A 26,429-nucleotide genomic window follows, 5' to 3' on the forward strand; every position below is an offset into this window, starting at 1 on the left:
TGCAGCCGTCTTCGGCCCGGCTTGCTTGAATCCTGATGGTGCAGTGAGCAAGGGACTCACATCTGAGCATACCCTTCCACCCTTGTGGTGGACAAAATGATTCAGAAAAGGGGGTGGTGATGGACAGAGTATCTGAATTAAGCAGAACACTCGTACCCAGTCAACAGATCAGGGCTTGACCCATCACCGTTTTTAGCTCACTGCACCATCCCAGCTCAGAACCTGGCTACATGCAAATTAGTCTGTCCCTGGCCCAGTGCATCATGGGAACAGGGCAGACCAAACTACCAAGCCAATTTTTTTACTGGAAAGGAAACAAGCTTCCGGGGACCGGTTTCTGGCATTACAGCCGTCTTCGGCCCGGCTTGCTTGAATCCTGATGGTGCAGTGAGCAAGGGACTCACATCTGAGCATACCCTTCCACGCTTGTAGTGGACAAAATGATTCAGAAAAGGGGGTGGTGATGGACAGAGTATCTGAATTAAGCCGAACACTCGTACCCAGTCAACAGATCAGGGCTTGATCCATCACCGTTTTTTAGCTCACTGCACCATCCCAGCTCAGAACCTGGCTACATGAAAATTAGTCTGTGCCTGGCCCAGTGCATCATGGGAACAGGGCAGACCAAACTACCAAGCCAATTCTTTTACTGGAAAGGAAACAAGCTTTGGGGGACCGGTTTCTGGCATTGCAGCCGTCTTCGGCCCGGCTTGCTTGAATCCTGATGGTGCAGTGAGCAAGGGACTCACATCTGAGCATACCCTTCCACCCTTGTGGTGGACAAAATGATTCAGAAAAGGGGGTGGTGATGGACAGAGTATCTGAATTAAGCAGAACACTCGTACCCAGTCAACAGATCAGGGCTTGACCCATCACCGTTTTTTAGCTCACTGCACCATCCCAGCTCAGAACCTGGCTACATGCAAATTAGTCTGTCCCTGGCCCAGTGCATCATGGGAACAGGGCAGACCAAACTACCAAGCCAATTTTTTTACTGGAAAGGAAACAAGCTTCCGGGGACCGGTTTCTGGCATTACAGCCGTCTTCGGCCCGGCTTGCTTGAATCCTGATGGTGCAGTGAGCAAGGGACTCACATCTGAGCATACCCTTCCACGCTTGTGGTGGACAAAATGATTCAGAAAAGGGGGTGGTGATGGACAGAGTATCTGAATTAAGCAGAACACTCGTACCCAGTCAACAGATCAGGGCTTGATCCATCACCGTTTTTTAGCTCACTGCACCATCCCAGCTCAGAACCTGGATACATGCAAATTAGTCTGTCCCTGGCCCAGTGCATCATGGGAACAGGGCAGACCAAACTACCAAGCCAATTCTTTTACTGGAAAGGAAACAAGCTTCCGGGGACCGGTTTCTGGCATTACAGCCGTCTTCGGCCCGGCTTGCTTGAATCCTGATGGTGCAGTGAGCAAGGGACTCACATCTGAGCATACCCTTCCACGCTTGTGGTGGACAAAATGATTCAGAAACGGGGGTGGTGATGGGCAGAGTATCTGAATTAAGCAGAACACTCGTACCCAGTCAACAGATCAGGGCTTGATCCATCACAGTTTTTTAGCTCACTGCACCATCCCAGCTCAGAACCTGGCTACATGCAAATTAGTCTGTCCCTGGCCCAGTGCATCATGGGAACAGGGCAGACCAAACTACCAAGCCAATTCTTTTACTGGAAAGGAAACAAGCTTCCGGGGACCGTTTTCTGGCATTACAGCTGTCTTCGGCCCGGCTTGCTTGAATCCTGATGGTGCAGTGAGCAAGGGACTCACATCTGAGCATACCCTTCCACGCTTGTGGTGGACAAAATGATTCAGAAAAGGGGGTGGTGATGGACAGTGTATCTGAATTAAGCAGAACACTCGTACCCAGTCAACAGATCAGGGCTTGATCCATCACCGTTTTTTAGCTCACTGCGCCATCCCAGCTCAGAACCTGGCTACATGCAAATTAGTCTGTCCCTGGCCCAGTGCATCATGGGAACAGGGCAGACCAAACTACCAAGCCAATTCTTTTACTGGAAAGGAAACAAGCTTCCGGGGACTGGTTTCTGGCATTACAGCCGTCTTCGGCCCGGCTTGCTTGAATCCTGATGGTGCAGTGAGCAAGGGACTCACATCTGAGCATACCCTTCCACGCTTGTGGTGGACAAAATGATTCAGAAAAGGGGGTGGTGATGGACAGAGTATCTGAATTAAGCAGAACACTCGTACCCAGTTAACAGATCAGGGCTTGATCCATCACCGTTTTTTAGCTCACTGCACCATCCCAGCTCAGAACCTCGCTACATGCAAATTAGTCTGTCCCTGGCCCAGTGCATCATGGGAACAGGGCAGACCAAACTACCAAGCCAATTCTTTTACTGGAAAGGAAACACGCTTCGGGGGACCGGTTTCTGGCATTACAGCCGTCTTCGGCCCGGCTTGCTTGAATCCTGATGGTGCAGTGAGCAAGGGACTCACATCTGAGCATACCCTTCCACGCTTGTGGTGGACAAAATGATTCAGAAAAGGGGGTGGTGATGGACAGAGTATCTGAATTAAGCAGAACACTCGTACCCAGTCAACAGATCAGGGCTTGATCCATCACCATTTTTTAGGTCACTGCACCATCCCAGCTCAGAACCTGGCTACATGCAAATTAGTCTGTCCCTGGCCCAGTGCATCATGGGAACAGGGCAGACCAAACTACCAAGCCAATTCTTTTACTGGAAAGGAAACAAGCTTCCGGAGACCGGTTTCTGGCATTACAGCCGTCTTCGGCCCGGCTTGCTTGAATCCTGATGGTGCAGTGAGCAAGGGACTCACATCTGAGCATACCCTTCCACGCTTGTAGTGGACAAAATGATTCAGAAAAGGGGGTGGTGATGGACAGAGTATCTGAATTAAGCCGAACACTCGTACCCAGTCAACAGATCAGGGCTTGATCCATCACCGTTTTTTAGCTCACTGCACCATCCCAGCTCAGAACCTGGCTACATGAAAATTAGTCTGTGCCTGGCCCAGTGCATCATGGGAACAGGGCAGACCAAACTACCAAGCCAATTCTTTTACTGGAAAGGAAACAAGCTTTGGGGGACCGGTTTCTGGCATTGCAGCCGTCTTCGGCCCGGCTTGCTTGAATCCTGATGGTGCAGTGAGCAAGGGACTCACATCTGAGCATACCCTTCCACCCTTGTGGTGGACAAAATGATTCAGAAAAGGGGGTGGTGATGGACAGAGTATCTGAATTAAGCAGAACACTCGTACCCAGTCAACAGATCAGGGCTTGACCCATCACCGTTTTTAGCTCACTGCACCATCCCAGCTCAGAACCTGGCTACATGCAAATTAGTCTGTCCCTGGCCCAGTGCATCATGGGAACAGGGCAGACCAAACTACCAAGCCAATTTTTTTACTGGAAAGGAAACAAGCTTCCGGGGACCGGTTTCTGGCATTACAGCCGTCTTCGGCCCGGCTTGCTTGAATCCTGATGGTGCAGTGAGCAAGGGACTCACATCTGAGCATACCCTTCCACGCTTGTAGTGGACAAAATGATTCAGAAAAGGGGGTGGTGATGGACAGAGTATCTGAATTAAGCCGAACACTCGTACCCAGTCAACAGATCAGGGCTTGATCCATCACCGTTTTTTAGCTCACTGCACCATCCCAGCTCAGAACCTGGCTACATGAAAATTAGTCTGTGCCTGGCCCAGTGCATCATGGGAACAGGGCAGACCAAACTACCAAGCCAATTCTTTTACTGGAAAGGAAACAAGCTTTGGGGGACCGGTTTCTGGCATTGCAGCCGTCTTCGGCCCGGCTTGCTTGAATCCTGATGGTGCAGTGAGCAAGGGACTCACATCTGAGCATACCCTTCCACCCTTGTGGTGGACAAAATGATTCAGAAAAGGGGGTGGTGATGGACAGAGTATCTGAATTAAGCAGAACACTCGTACCCAGTCAACAGATCAGGGCTTGACCCATCACCGTTTTTTAGCTCACTGCACCATCCCAGCTCAGAACCTGGCTACATGCAAATTAGTCTGTCCCTGGCCCAGTGCATCATGGGAACAGGGCAGACCAAACTACCAAGCCAATTTTTTTACTGGAAAGGAAACAAGCTTCCGGGGACCGGTTTCTGGCATTACAGCCGTCTTCGGCCCGGCTTGCTTGAATCCTGATGGTGCAGTGAGCAAGGGACTCACATCTGAGCATACCCTTCCACGCTTGTGGTGGACAAAATGATTCAGAAAAGGGGGTGGTGATGGACAGAGTATCTGAATTAAGCAGAACACTCGTACCCAGTCAACAGATCAGGGCTTGATCCATCACCGTTTTTTAGCTCACTGCACCATCCCAGCTCAGAACCTGGATACATGCAAATTAGTCTGTCCCTGGCCCAGTGCATCATGGGAACAGGGCAGACCAAACTACCAAGCCAATTCTTTTACTGGAAAGGAAACAAGCTTCCGGGGACCGGTTTCTGGCATTACAGCCGTCTTCGGCCCGGCTTGCTTGAATCCTGATGGTGCAGTGAGCAAGGGACTCACATCTGAGCATACCCTTCCACGCTTGTGGTGGACAAAATGATTCAGAAACGGGGGTGGTGATGGGCAGAGTATCTGAATTAAGCAGAACACTCGTACCCAGTCAACAGATCAGGGCTTGATCCATCACAGTTTTTTAGCTCACTGCACCATCCCAGCTCAGAACCTGGCTACATGCAAATTAGTCTGTCCCTGGCCCAGTGCATCATGGGAACAGGGCAGACCAAACTACCAAGCCAATTCTTTTACTGGAAAGGAAACAAGCTTCCGGGGACCGTTTTCTGGCATTACAGCTGTCTTCGGCCCGGCTTGCTTGAATCCTGATGGTGCAGTGAGCAAGGGACTCACATCTGAGCATACCCTTCCACGCTTGTGGTGGACAAAATGATTCAGAAAAGGGGGTGGTGATGGACAGTGTATCTGAATTAAGCAGAACACTCGTACCCAGTCAACAGATCAGGGCTTGATCCATCACCGTTTTTTAGCTCACTGCACCATCCCAGCTCAGAACCTGGCTACATGCAAATTAGTCTGTCCCTGGCCCAGTGCATCATGGGAACAGGGCAGACCAAACTACCAAGCCAATTCTTTTACTGAAAAGGAAACAAGCTTCCGGGGACCGGTTTCTGGCATTACAGCCGTCTTCGGCCCGGCTTCCTTGAATCCTGATGGTGCAGTGAGCAAGGGACTCACATCTGAGCATACCCTTCCACGCTTGTGGTGGACAAAATGATTCAGAAAAGGGGGTGGTGATGGACAGAGTATCTGAATTAAGCAGAACACTCGTGCCCAGTCAACAGATCAGGGCTTGATCCATCACCATTTTTTAGCTCACTGCACCATCCCAGCTCAGAACCTGGCTACATGCAAATTAGTCTGTCCCTGGCCCAGTGCATCATGGGAACAGGGCAGACCAAACTACCAAGCCAATTCTTTTACTGGAAAGGAAACAAGCTTCCGGGGACCGGTTTCTGGCATTACAGCCGTCTTCGGCACGGCTTGCTTGAATCCTGATGGTGCAGTGAGCAAGGGACTCACATCTGAGCATACCCTTCCATGCTTGTGGTGGACAAAATGATTCAGAAAAGGGGGTGGTGATGGACAGAGTATCTGAATTAAGCAGATCACTCGTACCTCCCTCTCTATCTGAGAGTATCTTGCTTCCGTTGCCGTGAGGGCCTTACTCGCAAAGGCCAGGGGAACCCACAGGCCGGGCTCCGATTCTTGAGTGAGAAGCGCACCCAAACCTACTGGGCTGGCCTCTACGAGAATTTCCATTGACCTTGCAGTGTCCAAATATGCCATTGTTGTGCTGTCCAGCAATGCCGCTTTAATTTTGTCGAACGCCTCCGCTTCAACTTTGGACCATCTCCACAAGCTTTCTTTCTTCGTCAGGTTTCTTAGGGGCTCAGCGATCGTGGCTAGTTGTGGAATGAAACGGGCACAGTACTGTGCCATGCCCATAAAGCTCATCACCTCTGATGCATTTGACGGAGCTGGGGCACATTTTATCACTGATGATTTCCGGGGGTCTACCTTGACTCCTTCCGAGTCAAAGACATACCCAAAAAATTCAATCGATTGTTTAAAGAACTGACATTTCTCCTTGTGCAACGTGACCCCAAACTCAGCTAGCCTCCGGAGTGTTGCTTTCAATCTTCTGTGGTGCTCCTCACTAGTTTTCGCATGGATGAGAATGTCATCACTGACATTTAGTACTCCGTTCAGACCAGACAGGATCTCCTTGATCGTATTTTGAAAGATCTCCGCTGCCGAGGTGATGCCGAAATTGAGCCTTTTGTATCGTCTCAGCCCTAAGTGTGTCGAAAATGTCGTAATGTAACAACTCTCTTCTGCTAGCTTGAGCTGATGATAACCCGCATTAAGGTCTAACTTGGAGAACCACTGTGCTCCATTCAAGTCTATCAAAATGTCATCAACAGTGGGCGTGAGATGTCTTTCCTTCTTGATCGCCCTGTTTGGCATCCGCATATCAATGCAAATCCGGATTTTTCCGGGCTGCCGAGGTTTCTCTGCAATCACCATTGGGGATACCCATGGAGTCGGCCCGGTCACCTTCTCGATTACCCCTTGTTCTTCTAGGTTCCTCAGCTCTTGTTCCACTGCTGATCGGAGATGGAACGGGATTCTCCGGTGTCGTAAGGCCACCGGTTGTATTGCCTTGTCGATATGCAGTTTGACAGGCGGCCTTTTGATGGTGCCTAGCCCTTGGAATAGTGACGGGAACATTTGGAGAATTTCTTCTGTGTGTAGCGCCTTCACCACATTTGCAAACGCTATTAACTTGAGGTCCTCCGCCGTGTGACTCCCTATCAGCAGATCTGCCTCTCTATCAATTACGTGAAATGTTGTCGTCAGCTCTTGCCCTTCTGCCTTTACTTGCACAGTCATTTTTCCTTTCAGGGGTAGTGGCTTTGTGCTGACATATGTCAGAATGCGTGCTTTCGATGGCACTAGTTGTGGTCTTGGCCTTAATGCTTTATAGTGTTGACTGCCCATTACGTTAATTGTGGCTCCAGTATCTATCACTCCGGTTACTGTCGAACCATCGATCTGAATTTGACATTTCGGTTGCGGCCTTCGCCTTCTCTTCAGCTCACTCACAAATGACACATAATAGAACTCTTCCTCATCATCCGTTGACGAGTCATCTAGTCGCTGCGGATATTGGGGCTGCGATCTGTTCCCCCTCGAGGAATTCGTTTCTCGGGTGTCGTCCAGAGTGAGTTGCCTGACTGCTTTGTTCAGTGCCCTTTTTCCTGCCATCTCCTGACCTCTGGGATTCCCTCTTGCACCACCCTTGCAGACGCTGGCGAAATGGTTCAGCCCACCGCAATTGGCGCACGCCTTGCCGCGTGCAGGGCAGCCATTTTGGCTGTGTTCTTCATATCCGCAGGCACCGCATGGCGTGCGGCGTTGTGTCCAGGTCGGCCATCTTCCTCTGCCACCACGGTTGCTGCTTCGCAGGGCATCCACTCTTTCCATCTTCACGGTCACCTCCGTGCTTGCGGACGGATTTATCGCTGCTTCCATCGCTGTGGCACGTGCATCTGACAATTCAAGTGACCTAGCTAACATTAATATTTCATCAAGGGTGATGCAGGATTGTCTTAGGATCAGTGTCCTCAAATGTTTGCTTCTGCACCCTTGAATCAGTTGAGCTGTTACCTCCTTCGTCTGATCGTCGTCCGGACATGTACTTATCAGTTCTCGTAGCCTTGCTTGGAAAGCGTCCATTGTTTCCCCTTCCCTTTCTTTGGACTGTCTGAATTTTAATCTTTCATAGTGGGGGTTCAATTGGGGATCAAAGTGTGCATTTAGCGCTTGCACCGCCGCATCATAGTCTGTTGCCACCCCGGTGTTTGGTAAGTGTGTAAACAGTTTATAGAGTTCATCTCCTCCAAAATGCAACAGTAGGGATCTTTTTACCTCATTGTCTTTCTCACGTGTTGCCGTGAAATAATTGTTTAACCGGCTCAACCACACTGTCCATCTTGGTGCTGCTGTGCTTGGATCAATCAGTGCACTGAAGGGTGGAATTGGGTTAATTTGCGAATGCGGCGACTGTTGAATTACTGTTCTCACTGCCTGCTGTCCTACTGGCCCTGCCACTTGCGCTGGGGGTGCGACCTGTTGGACCCCTCCTGTGGCTGCCGTATCCTGTACTGACATCTTCGCAATGGGCAACGGCCTATTTTAGCACCTGTGGCCTTATCTGCTTTCTTTTCCACCCTTTTCTTCCTCTTTGTTTGGATAGTATGGCAATGTCTGTGCAGGCTCTACTTCTTGGATAGACGTTGTGACTTCACACCCTTCTCATACAGTCTACTTTATAAGTTGCCCACTGCTCCTGCCTTTACATGTATGTTGCCTTTTTGCATACTTTTTTTTCTTTGAATTTTTCTTTGTTCACAGTCAGCACGCACATTCACCTTCTTCGTGCGTTTTCCACTCACTCGGATATGTATAGTGCCTTGTGGGGGCCCACGCCGCTCTTTCGGCGAGCGGAGACTTCTTCGCGCGTCACCGGCGCTGGGGAAAACGCCGTCTCACCTACTGCGCATGCGCGCACACCACGAGGCTTCAGTCGGGCTTCCTCCTCCGCACAGCCAGCCGCTGGTCCCGCACACAGCTCCTGCCGGGCACTCGACTTGCCGGTCCCTGATGCAGCTCCACTCACGCTGCTTACCGGTTCTGCTTCCCGCCGCGGTCCTTCCTCACCGGCACCACAGCGCCTCCGACGTGTCGACTCACGCGGACGCTGCCATCAATCAGGTACTAACTGCTTGCTCCATCGCTGGGCTCTTCACACGTGTCCCCACCCTCGTCGCCAGTGTAGGGGAGCAAGACGTGGCCCTTACTACTTGGGGCCACGGGCTAACGGGGCACTCGCACACCAAATAACGTAGACCACACACAAGCTATGCAGGTACGGACCGGAAGCCCCGAGCGACCACCATCCCTTTATTTAAAGCCTTCTGGCCACGCCTGGCCAGAAGGTGATACATTGTTTGTGGGTGTTTCCGGGTCTCAGCCGAGACCCGTGAAACACTAGAACGCTACATCTTTGTTGTCCATGTTGCCCCTACGGGCCTCCCGCCATTGTTCATGTTGACTATCCACTATCCATGTTGAATCCCTCCATTGTCCGGCACTGGCCCTGTCATAGCACTTATTCATTTTTGAATTTTCAGCTGTACTGTACAGCAGGCATGCTGCTATACAATGTTGCTAAAAACACTAAGGAAATACTGTGCGTATGTGAGATCGTTCGCTTGTTTTCTTTTGCTACCTGGAGCAGTGAGTGAGCTCCCCCACAACCCATGTTCCTGCATGACTGAAATACACTTTTGTAAACTCTGCAGAGCCGGTGCTAAATGTGGATTAAAGCAATCCCAACGAACATGGATTCTGAAGCAAAAAAATGTAAATTGCAACGCCTTGTGGTCTGCAGGGGCTTGCTGATGACACGCCGCTGCCTGTTAATGTCGCTGTTATTCTTGAACTTGCTCCAGTTGTGCCAAACTAGACAGGCGAGGGGGTGAACTCAGCTCAAGGATGACAGCAGTGGTTCCCTTCCTCCTTGTTCCCACATAACTCACTTGCTTCTCACTGTGCACAACCTTGTCTGGAAATAAAATGTATGTCTCGATAAATCGCTGCTCTTTGAAAGCTGCGGTTGCCAGAATAATAAATGTATGCATTACATCTAGACAGAACAAGCATTGGCAAATCCAACAGGCATGGCTTTTGAATATTGAAAGGTTTTTGCATTCTGCTGTAAATGCTCTTGGGGGTTGGGTGGGGCGGTAATGTGTCCTTTAGAGACGAAGGGGAGAAAGATTACATCTAATGGATATTCGGGGTGAGGCGGGTAACATGCGCTCTGGAGGCTGGGATTAGGCACAGTGGAGAAAAGATGTGAAAGGATACAGGGACCATTAAACACTGGTTCTAGGGAAGACTTAAAAGGGCGCACTTTTTACTCTCACAATATGCTCACTATTAGGGATATAAAGATAAATAAAACGGGAATTCGGTTGACAAGGAAGAAAACGAATTAAGGCTAAAAAGGCAGTGTTAAGCATTTCTTTTCGGGCTATTTATCTGCCTTCAGTAAACAGAAAACTAGGCTGTGCTCCAAAGCACTCCAAAACAGACGCGCCCTTGAACTTTTGAATAGTTTGAATAAGAGACCAAATCGGAACACTGCCGTGCACGCGCTGGTAGGTTTCTGCAGCAGTTTTGCAATGATAGCACATTTCAGAACAACTCCCCCAAATGTGGTGCTGTCCAGCTGCGTGCGCAGTGGGTGGGAGCCAGGGGGCGCTGTGTGGCTCGTAGGAGTGGGGGTGCGATGGGTGGGGCCAGTGAATGGGGCGCTGATAATATGTCAACAGAAAGGGTATAAGTAATTGCACAGAGCAGCAGAAATGTGGGGAAAAAAACATTTCTAAAAACGTCTGAGAAACAAAAAGAACGGTAGAAAGGATGAGCCAAGTAGAACGTGTGGCTTCAGAGGTGACGGACGGGTGTGGGTGATGAGTGGGTCGGGCAGTTCCTACGTAATTGTAATTGCATTTATATAGCGCTTACTACCCCTGATGAGGCGTCAAAGCACTTTTCGGCGAGTAGCACTGCTACTCCGGAATTCAAAAAGGCTTAGTGGTGAATTAGTATAGGGGTATATGAAAATAATTTGAGCAGTGGACATGTGAGTTTGCTATTTGGAGTGAAAAAGGATAGTGATGGGATAGAGAGGGAAGGGTGTGCTTTATATGACACTTGCTACCCCTGATGAGGTCAATTGAATAGGGTTGAGTTCTGACTGCAACACCCAGAGAGGATGGACTCTTAAAGAGGGAAACGAAAGAGAACATAGGGGACAGGGGGAAAGCCAGAGCAGAGGAGGAGTGATGAAGAGTCTGATATATATATATATATATGTATATATATATGTATATATATATATATATATATATATACACACACACACACACACACACAGGTCTCGCACAAGGAGAGAAGTCAAACATATCGGCATGAGAGAAGAGGATCTACGATAAGGGGCATAAAAAGGAAGGGTACGATATAGGAGGGAGGGATGCCTTGCCCTCAAAGCACATAAGGGTTCATGAAATGAGATAGAGATGGAGGCAGCCTCTGCCCTGGGCACCAAGGAGCAGCATCCTGATCGAAGGAAGGTGGGTAGAGAATCCCGGCACTGGCACTGGCACTGCCAGCAGAAGGCAAGCCCAGTAATAATGCACCAGACACTAAAGTGTCTCTTGGTCCTGAAAAATCTATGCTGTGCCAGCACAATCTATGAGGCGCCCTCTCAGCCCTGTCCAAAACCCTGCCTCTAACTTCATCCAAGCACAGCGGAGCAACCTCACCCTTCATCAAGCATGATCAGTTTTGTAATCTATATTCAGAGTGGATGGCACACTGTACATGCATTTGGACACCTCTAATGCAATACTGGACCCAGATATGCGGTAGTGAAGCCAAAACTAAACCAATAAGTTGATGAACTCCATGAGGGAGCATGCCAATTGTACAGACGTAGGGCCTAATTTATATTTTGGCAGAGGAGGAATATTGTCTCAATGACGATGGAGTTCCCTCACCACCAAGAATATGGGCCGCCCGACCGATTTAAATTCAGGTGGTCCATATTTTTACGACAGCGGAGACTACCTCATCTCTACAGTGGTCAAAGTCTTCTGATGACCCGATGAAGTTTGGCTATATGTCTGCTGACCTAATATGGATGGGCGGATATATAGCAGTTTTTCAATGCCCATCATCACATGAAAAAATCTGCCAGTAAGGGGCACTGAAAAGTGCTCAATGCCCCCCTCGCCATAAGGTCTTGTTTTGGGATTTTACAATTGTACTCGCTGGGACGACGGAAGGCTGCACGAGCAAACCCTCGGAAGGGAGTAAACCGGATGACAACAAATAATAAGGGATAATACTGACACGATTGGGAGAGAAAACTAACGAAGACAAGGAACTATTTGGGGAAACTGGGACGGAATTACACTGGTTAAAAGATAACACTAACCATACCGACGAAACAGCCCTGAGGAAGTCGCAGCCACCTGCCATGGGTGACGAAACACGTGTTGGCTAAAAAGATAACTAAACAAGAACATATGAGAAAAAACCTAACAAATACAAGGAAAGACAAGCATTGTTGATATCTGTTATTTATGTAATACATGTTGACATTAGCCTGTTCTGGGAAACCATTTTTTTGTATAAACTGGGTGATTTTGGTCGTTCAACTGAGGAGTGGGTGATCTCTCCACCTCAAAGCACCGCACATAAATACGTTTACGACAACTATCAAGTGTACTTCTCTAGAGCCCCACAGTACCTCTTGCAAACCTCATCTACTCCCCAATCACCTGTGAAAGAAGTGTAAAAACTCCCTTCCAATTTCCCATAAGACGGTACATTCCTATGTCATGTGGTAAAAATGAGCGTCTTCTCCGCAACAACGGCTGCATGTCGAAGCAGTCAGTTGTTAGCCTGCCACATTCTTAGTGGTGTAAGGTAGGCAATGTGGAGGTACTTGAGTTGGATGAGACGGAGTCTGGTGTGAATCACCAAAGTTCTTATGAACATGCATGAATCTCTTCAGTACGGCCCATCTAGGGGTCCCATCCACCTCTTCCAGCAGGCTATCAGATATATGATGGGGTCTGAGGAGTTGCTTACTAAAGTTCTGTATATCTTGGAGATTCCTCCCTTGCCCACGGGACCCATTAGGAAATCGGTATCTAGCGGGCTGTATTCGGGCACAGTGTCAAGAAGCGCTCGGCGGGATTGGACTGTAGATAGCAGATGAATTGGGAGTTATGTAACAAGTATTCATCTTGGAGATCTTGAAAAAACTTTAGATAAGAATTCTGTCATATGTCGCCCACCCTGGTGATCCAATGAGGTCCCATTTCCCGAAGTACTTAAGCTTTGCTGTGGAATGTAAGCAATTATCCATCCACTGGGGTGGTTCAAGTGTAAATCTTTAGTCCTAGCCTATCCATTTTAGTGTGGAGGGGCAAGACCAGAGGACTTTCGTTGTGATCTCAGGAAGAGACATAGGAATCGGGTTGCCATAGAGTATGTTGAGTATGTCCTATCCGATCCTTGCCACTTCTAGGCCCGCTCAACCAGTCAATGATTGTCTCGTTGACTGTCAAGAGGTCTGAGGTCCAGTAATACAGGCGGTTGTCCCTCAAGCCCATTCTCCCATTACATGACAACTGCCATTCTGAGTACTCGGTTTAAACAAAGAAAGGAGTAGAGTTTGGCGGATCCTTTTTGGAACAAGTCCCAGGGTATCAGTACGGGAAAGTTCTGAATGGCATAAGTCTGTGGACCAGCAGATGTGTCAGCCAATCCACAGTGCTCATGTCGCCTTTCAGAGGCACCAAGAGTGAATTGGGCCAATTAACCAGCAAGCTGGATGCCTCCCCTTACAGCATCAGTATCTGAAGCACAAACATAAGATGGAAGGTGCACACAATTAGAGTCCAAAAGAGAAATGGTGTATTGTATATCTTCTTCTTTATTTAACAGTATTCGTCAGATACAGGCACATTTGCCTTGTGGAACTTCGTCAGGGCGAATCAATTCAGTTTGAAGTTGTCAACCTATTCAGACAAAACCGTGTGGATCAAACAGCAGATGGCAATCGTTCTTCAAAGGCATATAACCTTCATGTATTAAAAGGTGGTGTTCACACTCGGTACGAGTGAGTCAGCCCAGTAGGTATCCCAACGTTAAGTTCAGTAGTTTTCAGAGTATGGCAGATTTCAGGGACTTGATACAGTGATGTTTCGAAGTTGAGCAAATGCCCGCCGGGGAGTCTAGTGGTTCCCAGGGGAAATTTCTTATATTCCTTGTAATATCATTCTCCGGTAAGGGCGTAGAGTGAAGATGTAGAGGACACCGGTCTGCAGTGTGGCACGGTGTTCGTGGTAATAACCACCGAGCACCTGTAGTCGGGTGCTCGGGTTCAGTGATCTGGCTCGTAGCGGCCTACGTGGTTTTGGAGATGATGGCTGGTGGGTAGCCCCGGGCCTCCAGTTTCTTGAATAGTTCAGCGGACTGTTTTTTATAGTCTGCTATATCACTGCAATTCCTGCGTATTCGTAAGAATTGTCCGAAGGGAAGGTTCTCCCTTAGCGGGCGTGGGTGGAAGCTTGTGAAGTGGAGTAAAGAGTTTCTGGCCGTGGGTTTATAGTAGGTTGTCGTGGTGAGTCTGCCATCTTTGACTGTTATATTTAGGTCCAGGAAAGCAAGTTGGTTTGCACTGATAGTGCTGGTGAACTTCAAGTATGGGTCCCTGCCGTTGAGCCAGATGAGGAATTGATCCAGGGTTGTTTGTGGACCCTCCCATATCACAAGGATGTCGTCAATATAACGGCGCCATGTGAGGATGTGGTTGGCATAGGGGTTTGCGCTGTCGGCAATGTGTGTGCGTTCGAATTGGTGGACGTAAAGACCTGCTACGCTTGGGGCGAAAACGCTGCCCATGGATGTTCCATTGGTCTGGAGGTAGAGGGTTCCCTCATATTCAAAGTAATTTTCCTTTAGTGCCAGTGTGGCGCATTGGAGGATAAATTCTCTGGGGGTGTGGTAGGGCCATGGCGACTCCCTGAGGATGTCCCTGAGTACTTTTATTGTGGCTTCTTGGGGTAGGCTGGTATAGAGGCTCTCAATATCCAGCCCTACAAGAAGTTGGGTCTCAGTGTTAAACTCCATGTTGTTGATCACTTGTAGTAAGTGTTTGGTGTCCTTGATATAGCTGGGCGTTTGTTGCACTAGCGGATTGAGAAAAAAGTTGCAGTAGCGTGACGGGGCTCTAAGAGCGAATTGATACCAGACACTATGGGTCTGCCTGGTGGGGGGATTTTGCCCTTGTGTACCTTGGGTACAGTGTAGAAGTATGGTATTTTGACTTTCTGGGGGCAGAGGTACTCTGATTCTTGCTTGGAAATATGTTCAGCATCGCAGGCATTCTTTATTAGTGTCTGGATAGTGTTCTGAAGAGTGTCAGTGGGATCTTGTTCCAATCTTTTGTCATTTCTGGTGTCGCTTAACAGTCTGAGGCACTCCGTGTCGTAATCAATACCTCCCCCTTTGTCAGCTGGTTTAATTATGATTGAAGGATTGGTCTTGAGACGTTGGATGATGTCTCTTTCATCTTTGGATAGGTTGTTGAAATGATTAGTTGGACTAAGCTTTTCAACGTCGTTGTATACTGCCAACTCAAAAGTGCTGATCTCAGGGGGCACTGTGGATGGTGGCGGGTTGAAGGTGGATTTAGTCCTTAGGCCTGTGACATTTGGGTTCTCATTGGTAGGTTGGTTGTCCATTGTCGATTTCTCAAAAAAGGCCTTGAGTTTGAGCTTGCGGAAGAACTCAGCCAGTTCCACGTGTAACTTGAATTTGTCAAGTCTGGATGTGGGGGCGAATGATAGGCCTTTTTCCAGTACTGCTGGTTCTTTGGGTGTCAGGGACGTGCTGGATAAGTTGAATACCAATGATGTTTGATTTGAGTCTGTTATTGTTTGCTGGTGCCCGGTTGGTCTTTCGTCTTCTGGCGGGTGTTGGAGCTCACTGGATTTTCCTCTTCGGCCCAGTGTACCTGCGGTTGTTGTTGGTTTTGTCTTCTCCTACCTCTTGATCTTCGGCCCTGTCCTAAAAAAGGAATGTGGGGGCCGGGATTGCCCGGGAAGAGTGGCATTGGTCCCGGGGGATGCATGGGGCCTACCAAAAGTAACTGGACACTGTCCCTGCAATGATTGCAGTGTGTGTCACTTAACCACCCACACCAGAACTCTAACCCTAGAACTTAACAAGGTGTGGACACAACGCAGCCACACCAACTGTAATTCACGTAATGTGATTTACCTTCTCACCTGCTCCTGTGGTCTCCGCTATATCGGCATGACCACCCGCAAAATACGCACTAGGGTCACTGAGCACAGAAGCACCATTAGGTGTAAGAAAAACATCAGTAAATTAACCAACCACTTCATCACTCATGGCCATAACCCCAATGACCTCACATGGACAGTCATCGAACAAATCCCTGAGCAGGCATTAGACAATGAAAGAAGACTGATGAGCAAAGAACAGCGTTGGATCTATCACCTTTCCTCACACATCAATGGCCTGAATGATGCGATCCCTTGGAACTCAGTCACATGCTGGCGTAAACCTCTATACAGAGGTCTTTACTAGTACCCATTCAACCCAGTTGACCTATGAACTCCAACTCAACTGAGGCTACCACCCCTAATCGTGCCCAACCCATATCGGGTTGTGACTAGTTGCCATACCCAGCCATAGTCTGCCGCTCCTACAGCAACCTGTGATGATTCATTACACTATGCCCGAGCTAAATGCACCACCTTGAAACTCCATGCCCGCACTATTGATAGTGGCAGATTGCATACTTCAACAAAACACATACTCTACCGTGTTAGACCTGCAGACACACCTGCACTAATAACTAGTGTCTCACCTCCGCTCACGCGCAATAGACACAAGCAGCACCGCACAGGTGCTAGAGACTAGTGTCTTTCCACCAACTAGTGTCTCACCCCCGCTCATGCGCAATAGACACAAGCAGCACCGCCCATGTACTAGAGACTAGTGTCTTTCCACCGCCCATGAGCAGACAGCTAGGAACACGCCTGGGGTAGTCTTTCTACTCTTACTCCCAGCTACAGGTGCCGATAGTTAATAGAATTAGCAAGCTTATAAAAACGAACAAGAAACTCCAGCTCTTTCTACCGGAGTACGAGGACGGTGCAACAGGTACAAGGCAGGCTCTGACCAGAAAAGCTGTGAGTATGACAACCTCCTAAGAAACAATCTCTGGGTAAGCGCTTTTCCCTCCTTACAGGTCTCTAACTCCCAGTGGCCAACATTATTTCCCTACAGGGTCAACCCCTTACCGCTTCACTCCTGGAATCATTGGTTGCAAAATCTAAGAGTAAGAGTGTTTACTTACGCCTCATCACACTTTGTATCTCATGCATATGTGTGATATCCGTGTTTTAGTGACACCACCCCCAATTATTTGCGATAATCACAATAATGGTACCACCAGTGCCATTACACTTTTGCCGACTGCAGTCTACCCACTGAGCACTGTAGATTTGGCATTCTATGCATATGACTATGTGGCGAATATGCCTATTTGACTCTCCTCTTCTTACATGTTTTGTCTATGTCTTCAATGTTGTCGGTACAGGCGTATATGTGAAGGGAATCCCCTTTCACACTTAGAGAAACACCTTAGTGAGTGTAACACTTAGCCTGGATTACACTCCTTTTTATCCTGCACTACACTCTATTTTAAAAAGGTCCTGAGGAAAGCCAGATTTAGTTTAAGGCACTGGCTGAAACATGTCGACCAACTGATGGCTGTAGGAGGTAGTAACTCGCCTCCCTTAAACATCCCCAAGCCTTATTTTAACTGCTGACGGGGGCCCAGTTATTAAAATTTAATTTACCCGCGGGTACTGGGACCCTCGCCAAGCCATTTTAACTCACACTTCACTTTACACCTCACACTGGACTCTCAGTAAAATACCAGCTCCGCTGTAATCAGGCGTCGCAGCACACCTGGGACACATTAGGTGTCACTGGGTGGGCCCGATGATGAAGCATGCCACCAACCAGGTTGGTGGGTAAGGGATTCATGAACTCACCAACGAGGTGCCCATGACAAATCTAATCAGAGTCCTAACAATATTGGTCATATTTAAGCTAGTCTCTTTTGATAACACACAGAAAATAACATAACACCGAACTACATGCTAGAGACGCTAACCCACCAACTGCAGTGGACGCTTCCTCCCCTTCTTGATTTATGAATGACACTTGCCGAAATCGCTTCTAACACGCTAGGATTTTGCTGATTGAAAGCCTCTGAAAATAGCACCAAACAAACCTCTCAATAGGTGTGCTAGGCATAAACAGGAACAGTGTGCTGTATTACAAAGAATGCACTGCCCTAAAGGCAGTCACAACTGGTGCTGCCCACTGGCAGTGCATTCATGTGAAATACAGAGCGGCTGCTTCAAAGCTACTCCGTTTTTCACGGTGCGGGCAGCAACCAGCCTGCACTTCTAAGAGGAGAGAGAGATCACGTTGCAGGCGGGTGCAGTCACTCAGAGGGATATCTGAGACGTCCATGGGACCCCCTTGTCCCTTCCAGGGGGCTTCCTTTAGGAGGCGAACTGAAAGGGCGCCACCTTTTTCTGGTGCACTGAAATTTGCTTTCTATGGGCATGTGTGCCTCTGTGACAGCGTCCATAATAAAACGCGGGCGAAGAGGTAAAGAGATTCCCTCATTTGCATGGCCCCATAAAAACGAGACAATGCCCCTTCATGATAGCGCTGGTGCTACATGTGCGCCAGCGCTATCAGTATTACAGAAGGGGCCACACAAGCATCTGCGGACCCTTTTGTAATACCATTGTGCACCTGGGGCACATAAAGCGGTCGCACATGCCCGTTGTGCCCCCAGGGCACAATGCATAATACGACCCCAGGCTGTTAATGTGATATTCCCTGAACTGAGAGCTTTAAAAAAGTAATTAGATGCACTGTGCATTTTGTTTATCGTGCATGCTCTCATTTATGTACTTATTCTTGACAAATTGCAATATTTAATTAATCTAAAACTAATCATCTCATGAGATTGGAGAATGCAAGCCAGCACCTGGAAAACTCTGATCTTCAAAATGCTAAAAATGGGCAGAGAGATACCCGAATTAAACCAGCCTGGATATGGACCAATAGACAGACCTGTGTTAGTAAGAGCATGTTTTGTCCTCATCTATCCTAAACGACGTCTCAGAAGATATCTTCATTCTACCCTCTGATCACACCAATCAAAGACACCTGACAATGAACATAGTATCAACACATGAATTTACAGACAGATGCAATAGAATGTAAAAAGAAGGCATTTAAGCATGATTGAACTGTTAGAAAAAGATAGTTGGACAGTGGGAGGTCTCTCTATAGACAGGTTTAGATGCCTGGGAGATCTCTTGCTACTAATACAAGTATTTGCACAGTCAGTAGGTTTCACCTATACGAGGTCAATTGATTTTGTCAAAGCTTTTTAGACATGTTGCACAGCAACAACGGACAGCAGGAGGAGGGCAGGGGTGGGAAGTAACAAACAGAGGACAGCGGGATGAGAGTGGGGTGGTAGGGTTAAACAAACAACTGACAGTGGGAGGAGGACAGGGGACGGGGGAACAAACAGCAGGAGGAGGACGGGGAAGCAATACAAGTGTGCGGAAGAGGAGGAAGGAGAAGGGCAGAGTGGGGAGACCGTCCAGTTCCACACACTCTTGATCAGCACCTAAGGCAGTGCACAGCCAGTTGAAGAACACTGGCCGCATACAGGAAGTTGTACTAGGTCCATGCTCCATGGCAGTGACAAACGCCCTGGGAAGAATGCAGGAGGAGGTGAGCAAAAAGCAGGAGGCGTGACCAGTAAAAAGCAAAGAAACAAGAGTAACGTATAAGCCAACCAATGGTAATTATTGCTTAGTAATGGGCTGGCTCTAAGCCCATTGTTCAGCTTTTTTCAAATAAAAAATACCTTTTGCTGATCGCGCACGCATGCTATTGGCAAAACCAAAAAATAGATGTAATAAGTAGTTGGAAAGAGTTGGCCTGGTTCAGCCCACTTTAACCGTTGACTTTCATTGTTTTTTGTAGGTTGAAGTCTACCAGACAGCGCAGCTGCCTGGTTTGCTAAAGACATCTTGGGGACATTAGCAAAGCTTCCCTGGTAAGGCATTCTGACCACCGCTTATTATTGGCTTTGTTATTTGTAACTCACAACTGCTTGCTTTCTGTTTGCCAGCTTTATTTGTTTTAGGCTGTGCAGCTTGAGTTCGTCCCTCCCATAAAGCATACTCTGTTCACTGTATCTGCTACACATTTTCGTTTTCTGTACACAGGCATTTAAATCTTGTTAATATCTTTTCACATTTGTTGCGTATTCAAAGATAGAGGTCAAATGTCAGGCTCTGTCTTCCAAGGGAGCTTGGTGATTACCTTTCTTTGGCTGACTTCAAAGTGAGAAGGTTTACGTGGAAATCATGATGACTACTGCAGGTGTGCTGAAGGAAGGCTGTAGGGCAGTGGTTCCCAAAGTGTGCGCCGCGGCGCCCTGGTGCGCCGTGATGAGAAGCCAGGGGTGTCGCGGCGCCGTGCAGGATGTGGGTCGTAGAAATTGCAGCCGCAATTCCTCCCCCTCCTTTGTGCTGCCAGGTCACGCGATCCTCGCACTCTGCATCTCAATGGCTCTGCGCTCATCAGCCCCAGCGCCATTACTCTGTAATTACTGCTAATGGGCCCAGATGAGTGGTCACTCCTAAGGCTTAGGGGTCCCTTAGCCTTCCTTACAGGAGGTGATTCTGAACGGAGTAAAGGGAAAGAGCTGGGTGGACTCCCTGCCTGCGAGAGAGCGCCCTCCTCCTCCTCGGCTCACAACGAGGAGCATATTGGTGCCCCCACCTGCTGTAATTTTTTGACCCTGCTGTTCTAAGCACCCAGCCTCCTCCGCCATTGTCCGCTTCAGGAATTTCTATGAGAGTTGGTGTCTCACCTCGTGCCGGGAGGGGGGGGACTACTCAAGCCGTCTTCTCTAGAAGCGCCCTGTCCTTCCTTCTACAGGTGGGGGTGAGGGGAGAAATTGGCCGCGCTCATATGTCCCTGGTGCTTGTCATGGGCCCGAAATCTCTCTATGAAAGAAGTGAGCATAGAAAACTATACATCGGTCGTGGGCATGGATCAAAGATTTGCATGTTCCCAACCCCGATGTACATGACTTGCGGCTTGCACATTTTAACCTTTCACGCAACGTGCATAGTACGGAAAAGCAATAGATGTAGCCTTAGAAGAGCTGCCATCTACATCTTGCTGTTCTAAACAAAACAACAATAAACCATCCGTCTTTCCTATCCCTGCTCCTTCAGCCATGCCACCCAGTTAACAAGCAGATACGACCACTACTTACAAAACAACTCACTACTTCCCCTTTTCAAACCCACTCCTGTCATTCTATCTATACCACTACTAACTCCACTAAACAGTAAACAAACAAGCAACCAAGAGAACAATCCTAACACAACTAATGCACAAGAAAAACAATCGTACTCATTTACTAATCTTACGTTCCGGAGTTGCATACTCCTCGCTGCAAAAAAAAGTGCTCAGATGTCTTTTCAGAGGTGTTTATGTGCTATAAAATACATTTGCAATTATTGCAAATTGCACCTAAAGCAATGCGTTTTCTTAAAGCGTGTTCACTATGATGGTTCCTGGCACTGTATAATCGAATATTGTTCCATGAAAAAACAGTACACTTTTTAAACACTAATACTAATAGCACGATTCACTTATCTGAACACGTGCAAGAACATTATGCAGATGGGCATTATTTGAGCATAAGTAAGTACAGGTTATTTGAGACATTCAGGGCACAAACCTCGAAGAGGGTTAAAAATTATCAAGATGTGACTGAATGTGCAAGCAACGTGCTCGGTACAGTGGAGAGCAAGCTTCTAATCTAAGGTACTGCTCAAAGGCAAAGACGCTCATCTGGCCCCAGCTTTCACATTCTGCACTAGCCACAGTTTCTGCACCAATTTTAATGGGGTCTTGTATCCCAGGTTTTCTAAAGTAGAAGCCTGAACCAACAGTTCTCAATTGGGACAAGACTGTGTGCAACTATACATTCTACGGAAGGTAGTGATAACCCCACTTCACCACAGTGATGATATTCATTGCTTTCAACGGAAACAAACAAGTGCAAGAACTCAGCCAATGGGCTATGGCAGTGGTTTCCAAAGTGTGCGCCGCGGCACCCCGGTGCTCGGGTAAAAAAATGGTGGGGAGCCACGGCCAACTGCCAATTAGGTCAAGGGAGCCACGGGTCAAAAAAGTTTGGGAACCACTGCTGTAGGGTGTTATATTTTTCTAGTACTCAACAAAATGTAAATGTCTGTAAATTAACTGAGCAGATATTAAAGAGTATATCTAAATTAGGAAAACACAAATAACACACATTATTGGGTAATTCTGAAGTGTGGTGGAAACAAATTTTTTAATATGATCAAATTAAATCAATACACTAGGTGATGAAATTCCCATACATTAGCATTTGTAAAACTGTATGTCTGTGCAAATGTAATGGTTATTCCAATTGAAGATATGTTGGTTGTAATGACAGTGAGCTACTGCAACATGCATACTACCCTGTACTCCACTCCACTCTGTACTACTCCATGCCACCACACTCTACTCTACACCAATCTACTCTGCATCACTCCATACTATACCACTCTACTCTAAGCCAATACACTAGGCACCGCTCTACTCTGCACTGGTGTACTCTTAGCCACTGCTCTCTATACCACTACACTCTATGTCAACCCACTTTACGCCACTCTAATTTACTCTGCACCACTGCACTCTACGCCACTGCACTCCATTCTATTCCACTGCAATCTACACTGCACCCCTCCTCTCTATGCCACTTTACTCAAAACCAATGCACTCTACGCCAATCTACTCTACACCACTGCACTCTAAGCCACTCTATTCTACTCTGCACCACTGTACTGTGCGCCACTGCTCTTAAACCCCTTACTCTGCACAACTCTACTCTGCTTCACTGGACTACAATCCACTGCACTCTATGCCACTGAACTCTACGCCACTGAACTCTACGCCACTGAACTCTACCCCACTGAACTCTACTCCACTAAACTCTACTCCACTAAACTCTACTCCACTAATCTCTACGCCACTGAACTCTACACCACTAAACTCTACACCACTAAACTCTGCACCACTAAACTCTGCACCACTAAACTCTGCACCATTAAACTCTGCATGACTGCACTGTATGCCACTGCACTCTACTCTGCACCACTCTACTCTATGCCACTTTGCACCAATGTACTTTATGCCACTACACTGTACGCCACTCAACTCTGCACCATTCTACTCTACACCACTTTAATCTACTCTGCAAAACTGCACTCTATGACACTCTACTCTACGCCATTCTAATCTGCCACTCTACTCTATGCCACTGCACCACTCCACTCTAACCTGCATCACTCCACTCTATGCCTCTTCTCTCTACTATGAACTATACTCCACTCCACTCTGTGCTCTGCCACTTCCCTCTACCCAGTGCCACTCCAATCTACACCACTTTACCCTGAACCACTCTACTCTGTGCCACTTCACTCTACACAAATTCACTTACGGCACTTTACTCAAAACCAATGTACTCTACGCCAATCTACTCTGCACCACTGCACTCAACACCACCATACAACACTGTATGCCACTGAACTCTATGCCACTCTATTGTTCTCTGCAACACTCTACGCAACTATATTTACTCTGAACCACTGCTCTCTGCACCACTGCTCTCTATGCCACTCAACTCTGCTCTACTGTACCCCACTCTATACCGCTGCACTCTATGGCCCTCTACTCTGCCAAACTGCACTCTCTGACACCGAACTCTATGTTACTCTACTCTGCATCACTGAACTCTGCACCACTACACTCTACTCTTCACCACTCTACTGCACTTGGTGCCAATGCACTCTGAGCCACTACACTCTTTGCCACTCTACTCTGCATCACTCTACTCTATGCGACTGCACTCTACACCCATCCACTCTATGCCACTCTAATCTACTCGGTACAAAAGGGGGTGGTGATGGACGGAGCATCTGAATCAATCAAACACTCACACCCAGTCAAAAGATCTGGGTTTAATCCATCACCGTTCTTTAGCCCACTCTGCCACCCCAGTTCAGACATGGCTATATGCAAATCAGTCTGACCCTGTGCCTCATGGGAACAGTCCAGCCCGAACTGCCAAGCCATGTCTTCCCTGGACCGGAAACAAGCTTCCGAGGACCGGTTTCTGGCATTCCAGCCGTCTTCAGCCCGGCTTGCTTGGGGTGGCAGAGTGGGCTAAAGAACGGTGGTGGATTAAACCCAGATCTTTTGACTGGGTGTGAGTGTTTGATTGATTCAGATGCTCCGTCCATCACCACCCCCTTTTGTACCACTCTAATCTACTCAGCATTGCACTCTGTCACTGCACTCTACGCCACTCAACTCTACCCTGCACCACTCCACGTCACTTTTCTCTACTCTGAAATGATCAAGTCTATTTCACTGTACCCTACACCACTACACTCTGTGCCACTCTACCTTGTATCACTCCACTCCATGTCACTGCACTCTATGCCAATCCACTCTACGCCAGTCCACTATGAGCCACTGTAATCTACCCTGCAGAACTGCACTCTGACACAGCACTTTACGCCACTCTACTGTATGCCACTTCACTTTGCACCACTATAATCTACACCACAGCACTCTATCCCACTGTACTCTAAACCACTACACACTATGACAATGCACTCTACACCACTTTACTCAAAACCAATGCACTCTATGTCACTTCAATCTACGCCAATCTACACTGCTCCACTGCATTCTATGGCACTCTGTGCTGCTCTACACAACTTCCTCAACTCTATGCCACTTTACTCTACTCTATTCTATGACACACTACTCCACTCTACTCCACTCTATGCCACTCTACGACACTCTATGCCACTCCACTGTACTACACTACTCCATTCTGCGCCTCATCCCTGGTGGTCCAGTGGGAGAGCCCTGCTCTTCTGCTGGTCTGCTCAGCTTACTGTTGTCCTGTTTGTTTTTCCTCTATTCTCTTGCCCATCTGTGTATCTGTTTTAGCCTTTTTTGCTTTAGTGCCTTTTTGTCTGTTTTCCTACTGTTTATCCTGCCTTCACTGTTTTTCCTGTTTTCTGGTTTTCCTTTCGCACCCATGGCTCCTCCCCCCTTGCTGGTTTCTGCTCCCGCCTCCCGGCTTGCGATCCCTCCCCCTCTGAGTCGGAGCTGCACACCCCCCCAAGCGCCTTGAGACCCTCACGGGTGAGTAGCGCACTTCACAAATCCCTAATTGATTCATTCATTCATTCTGTGCCACTCTACGACAATCTACATAGCTCTACAGCACTCTAGGACACTCTACTCCACTCTACGTATATCTCCCTCTTTGCCACTCCACTTTGCTTTATGCCTCTCCACTCTATGACACTTTATGCCACTTCAGTCAACAACACTCTACTCTACTCTACACCCTTCCACTCTACGACATTCTACTCCCTACACGACAAGCCATGCCACTCTACAACACTATACGCCACGTCATTGTACGACACTCTGCATCACGCCACTCTATGATTCTCTACACTATGACACCATGCCACAACACTCTACGCCATACCACTCTACGACACTCCTCGCCATGCCATTCTCCTTTATGCCATTAACTTTTAGCCATGCTGAACAGCAGCCACTCTGGTGTACAACATGTCTAAAACACATTGGCAAAGTCAATAGCTCTTGCATAGGCGAAACCTATTGACTTTGCCTATGTTTATCATGATTTGCTGTTGCTTGGATGGGCTGTTCATGAAGGCCGTGAAGTTATGAAGCTGGTTAAATCATACCATTTGTGTTCTGAGTATTGGCCATGGGTTCAAGTAGCCATTTTGTTAGACTGCAAAAGCAACTACATGTAGCTTGTAATTCAGTGTCTGTTGTTTGATAAATTTACCTTGCTTACACGACGACAATTTAATTGCTGGTTTATGGCTTTTTTTGTTTAGTAAGTGCACACTGTTTATCTTTAGGACAGACTAAGACTATTCAATATCCACCCTTGTACACTCATTTTACTTTGCTGTCATGACTATAGGTTGTTGGATTTACAGACGTATTTTTGTACAATGTAACACTGAGTGCATCCAAGGGCTTTCTTACAGATGCACTGTCCACTGCCAAAAGTATTTACTATGCAATATTTTGCTTGTAATGTCTTTTAAGTTCATCACTTACAACACAAACTTCATCTTATGATACCGTTTTATAACACTTCCTTGTGGATACAGAAAGGAAGTGGTGGGTGGAAATGCTTGAAGGAACTGGTATTAATTATTAGCTCATTCTGTTTCCTTGTTGTTTAGAACATCTGTGCCTTATAAGCCGGGTCCATGCATGTGTAAATCAGTCTAAACAGTCTTTGCCTTTTCCCACAGGGACAATGCCATGAGGCCACGTCGTCTCTGTATATATTCTTGGGTATATACACAAAATGAACAATTCAAAAACAATGGGAAAAGCTTTTAGAAAATTTGGGAAGAAAGTACATATGTTATTTATTGAACATTTACCA

General features: G+C 47.7%; 1 protein-coding gene across 1 annotated transcript in view; it reads right to left on the reverse strand.

The window, feature by feature from the left end:
• The window catches only part of ADAMTS7 (ADAM metallopeptidase with thrombospondin type 1 motif 7), a 594,575-nt gene that overhangs the window by 438,583 nt on the left and 129,563 nt on the right, over positions 1-26,429 (reverse strand). The window lies entirely within an intron of this gene.

This window comes from Lissotriton vulgaris, chromosome 2_1, assembly GCF_964263255.1.
Source record: "Lissotriton vulgaris chromosome 2_1, aLisVul1.2, whole genome shotgun sequence".
Classification (NCBI taxonomy): domain Eukaryota; kingdom Metazoa; phylum Chordata; class Amphibia; order Caudata; family Salamandridae; genus Lissotriton; species Lissotriton vulgaris.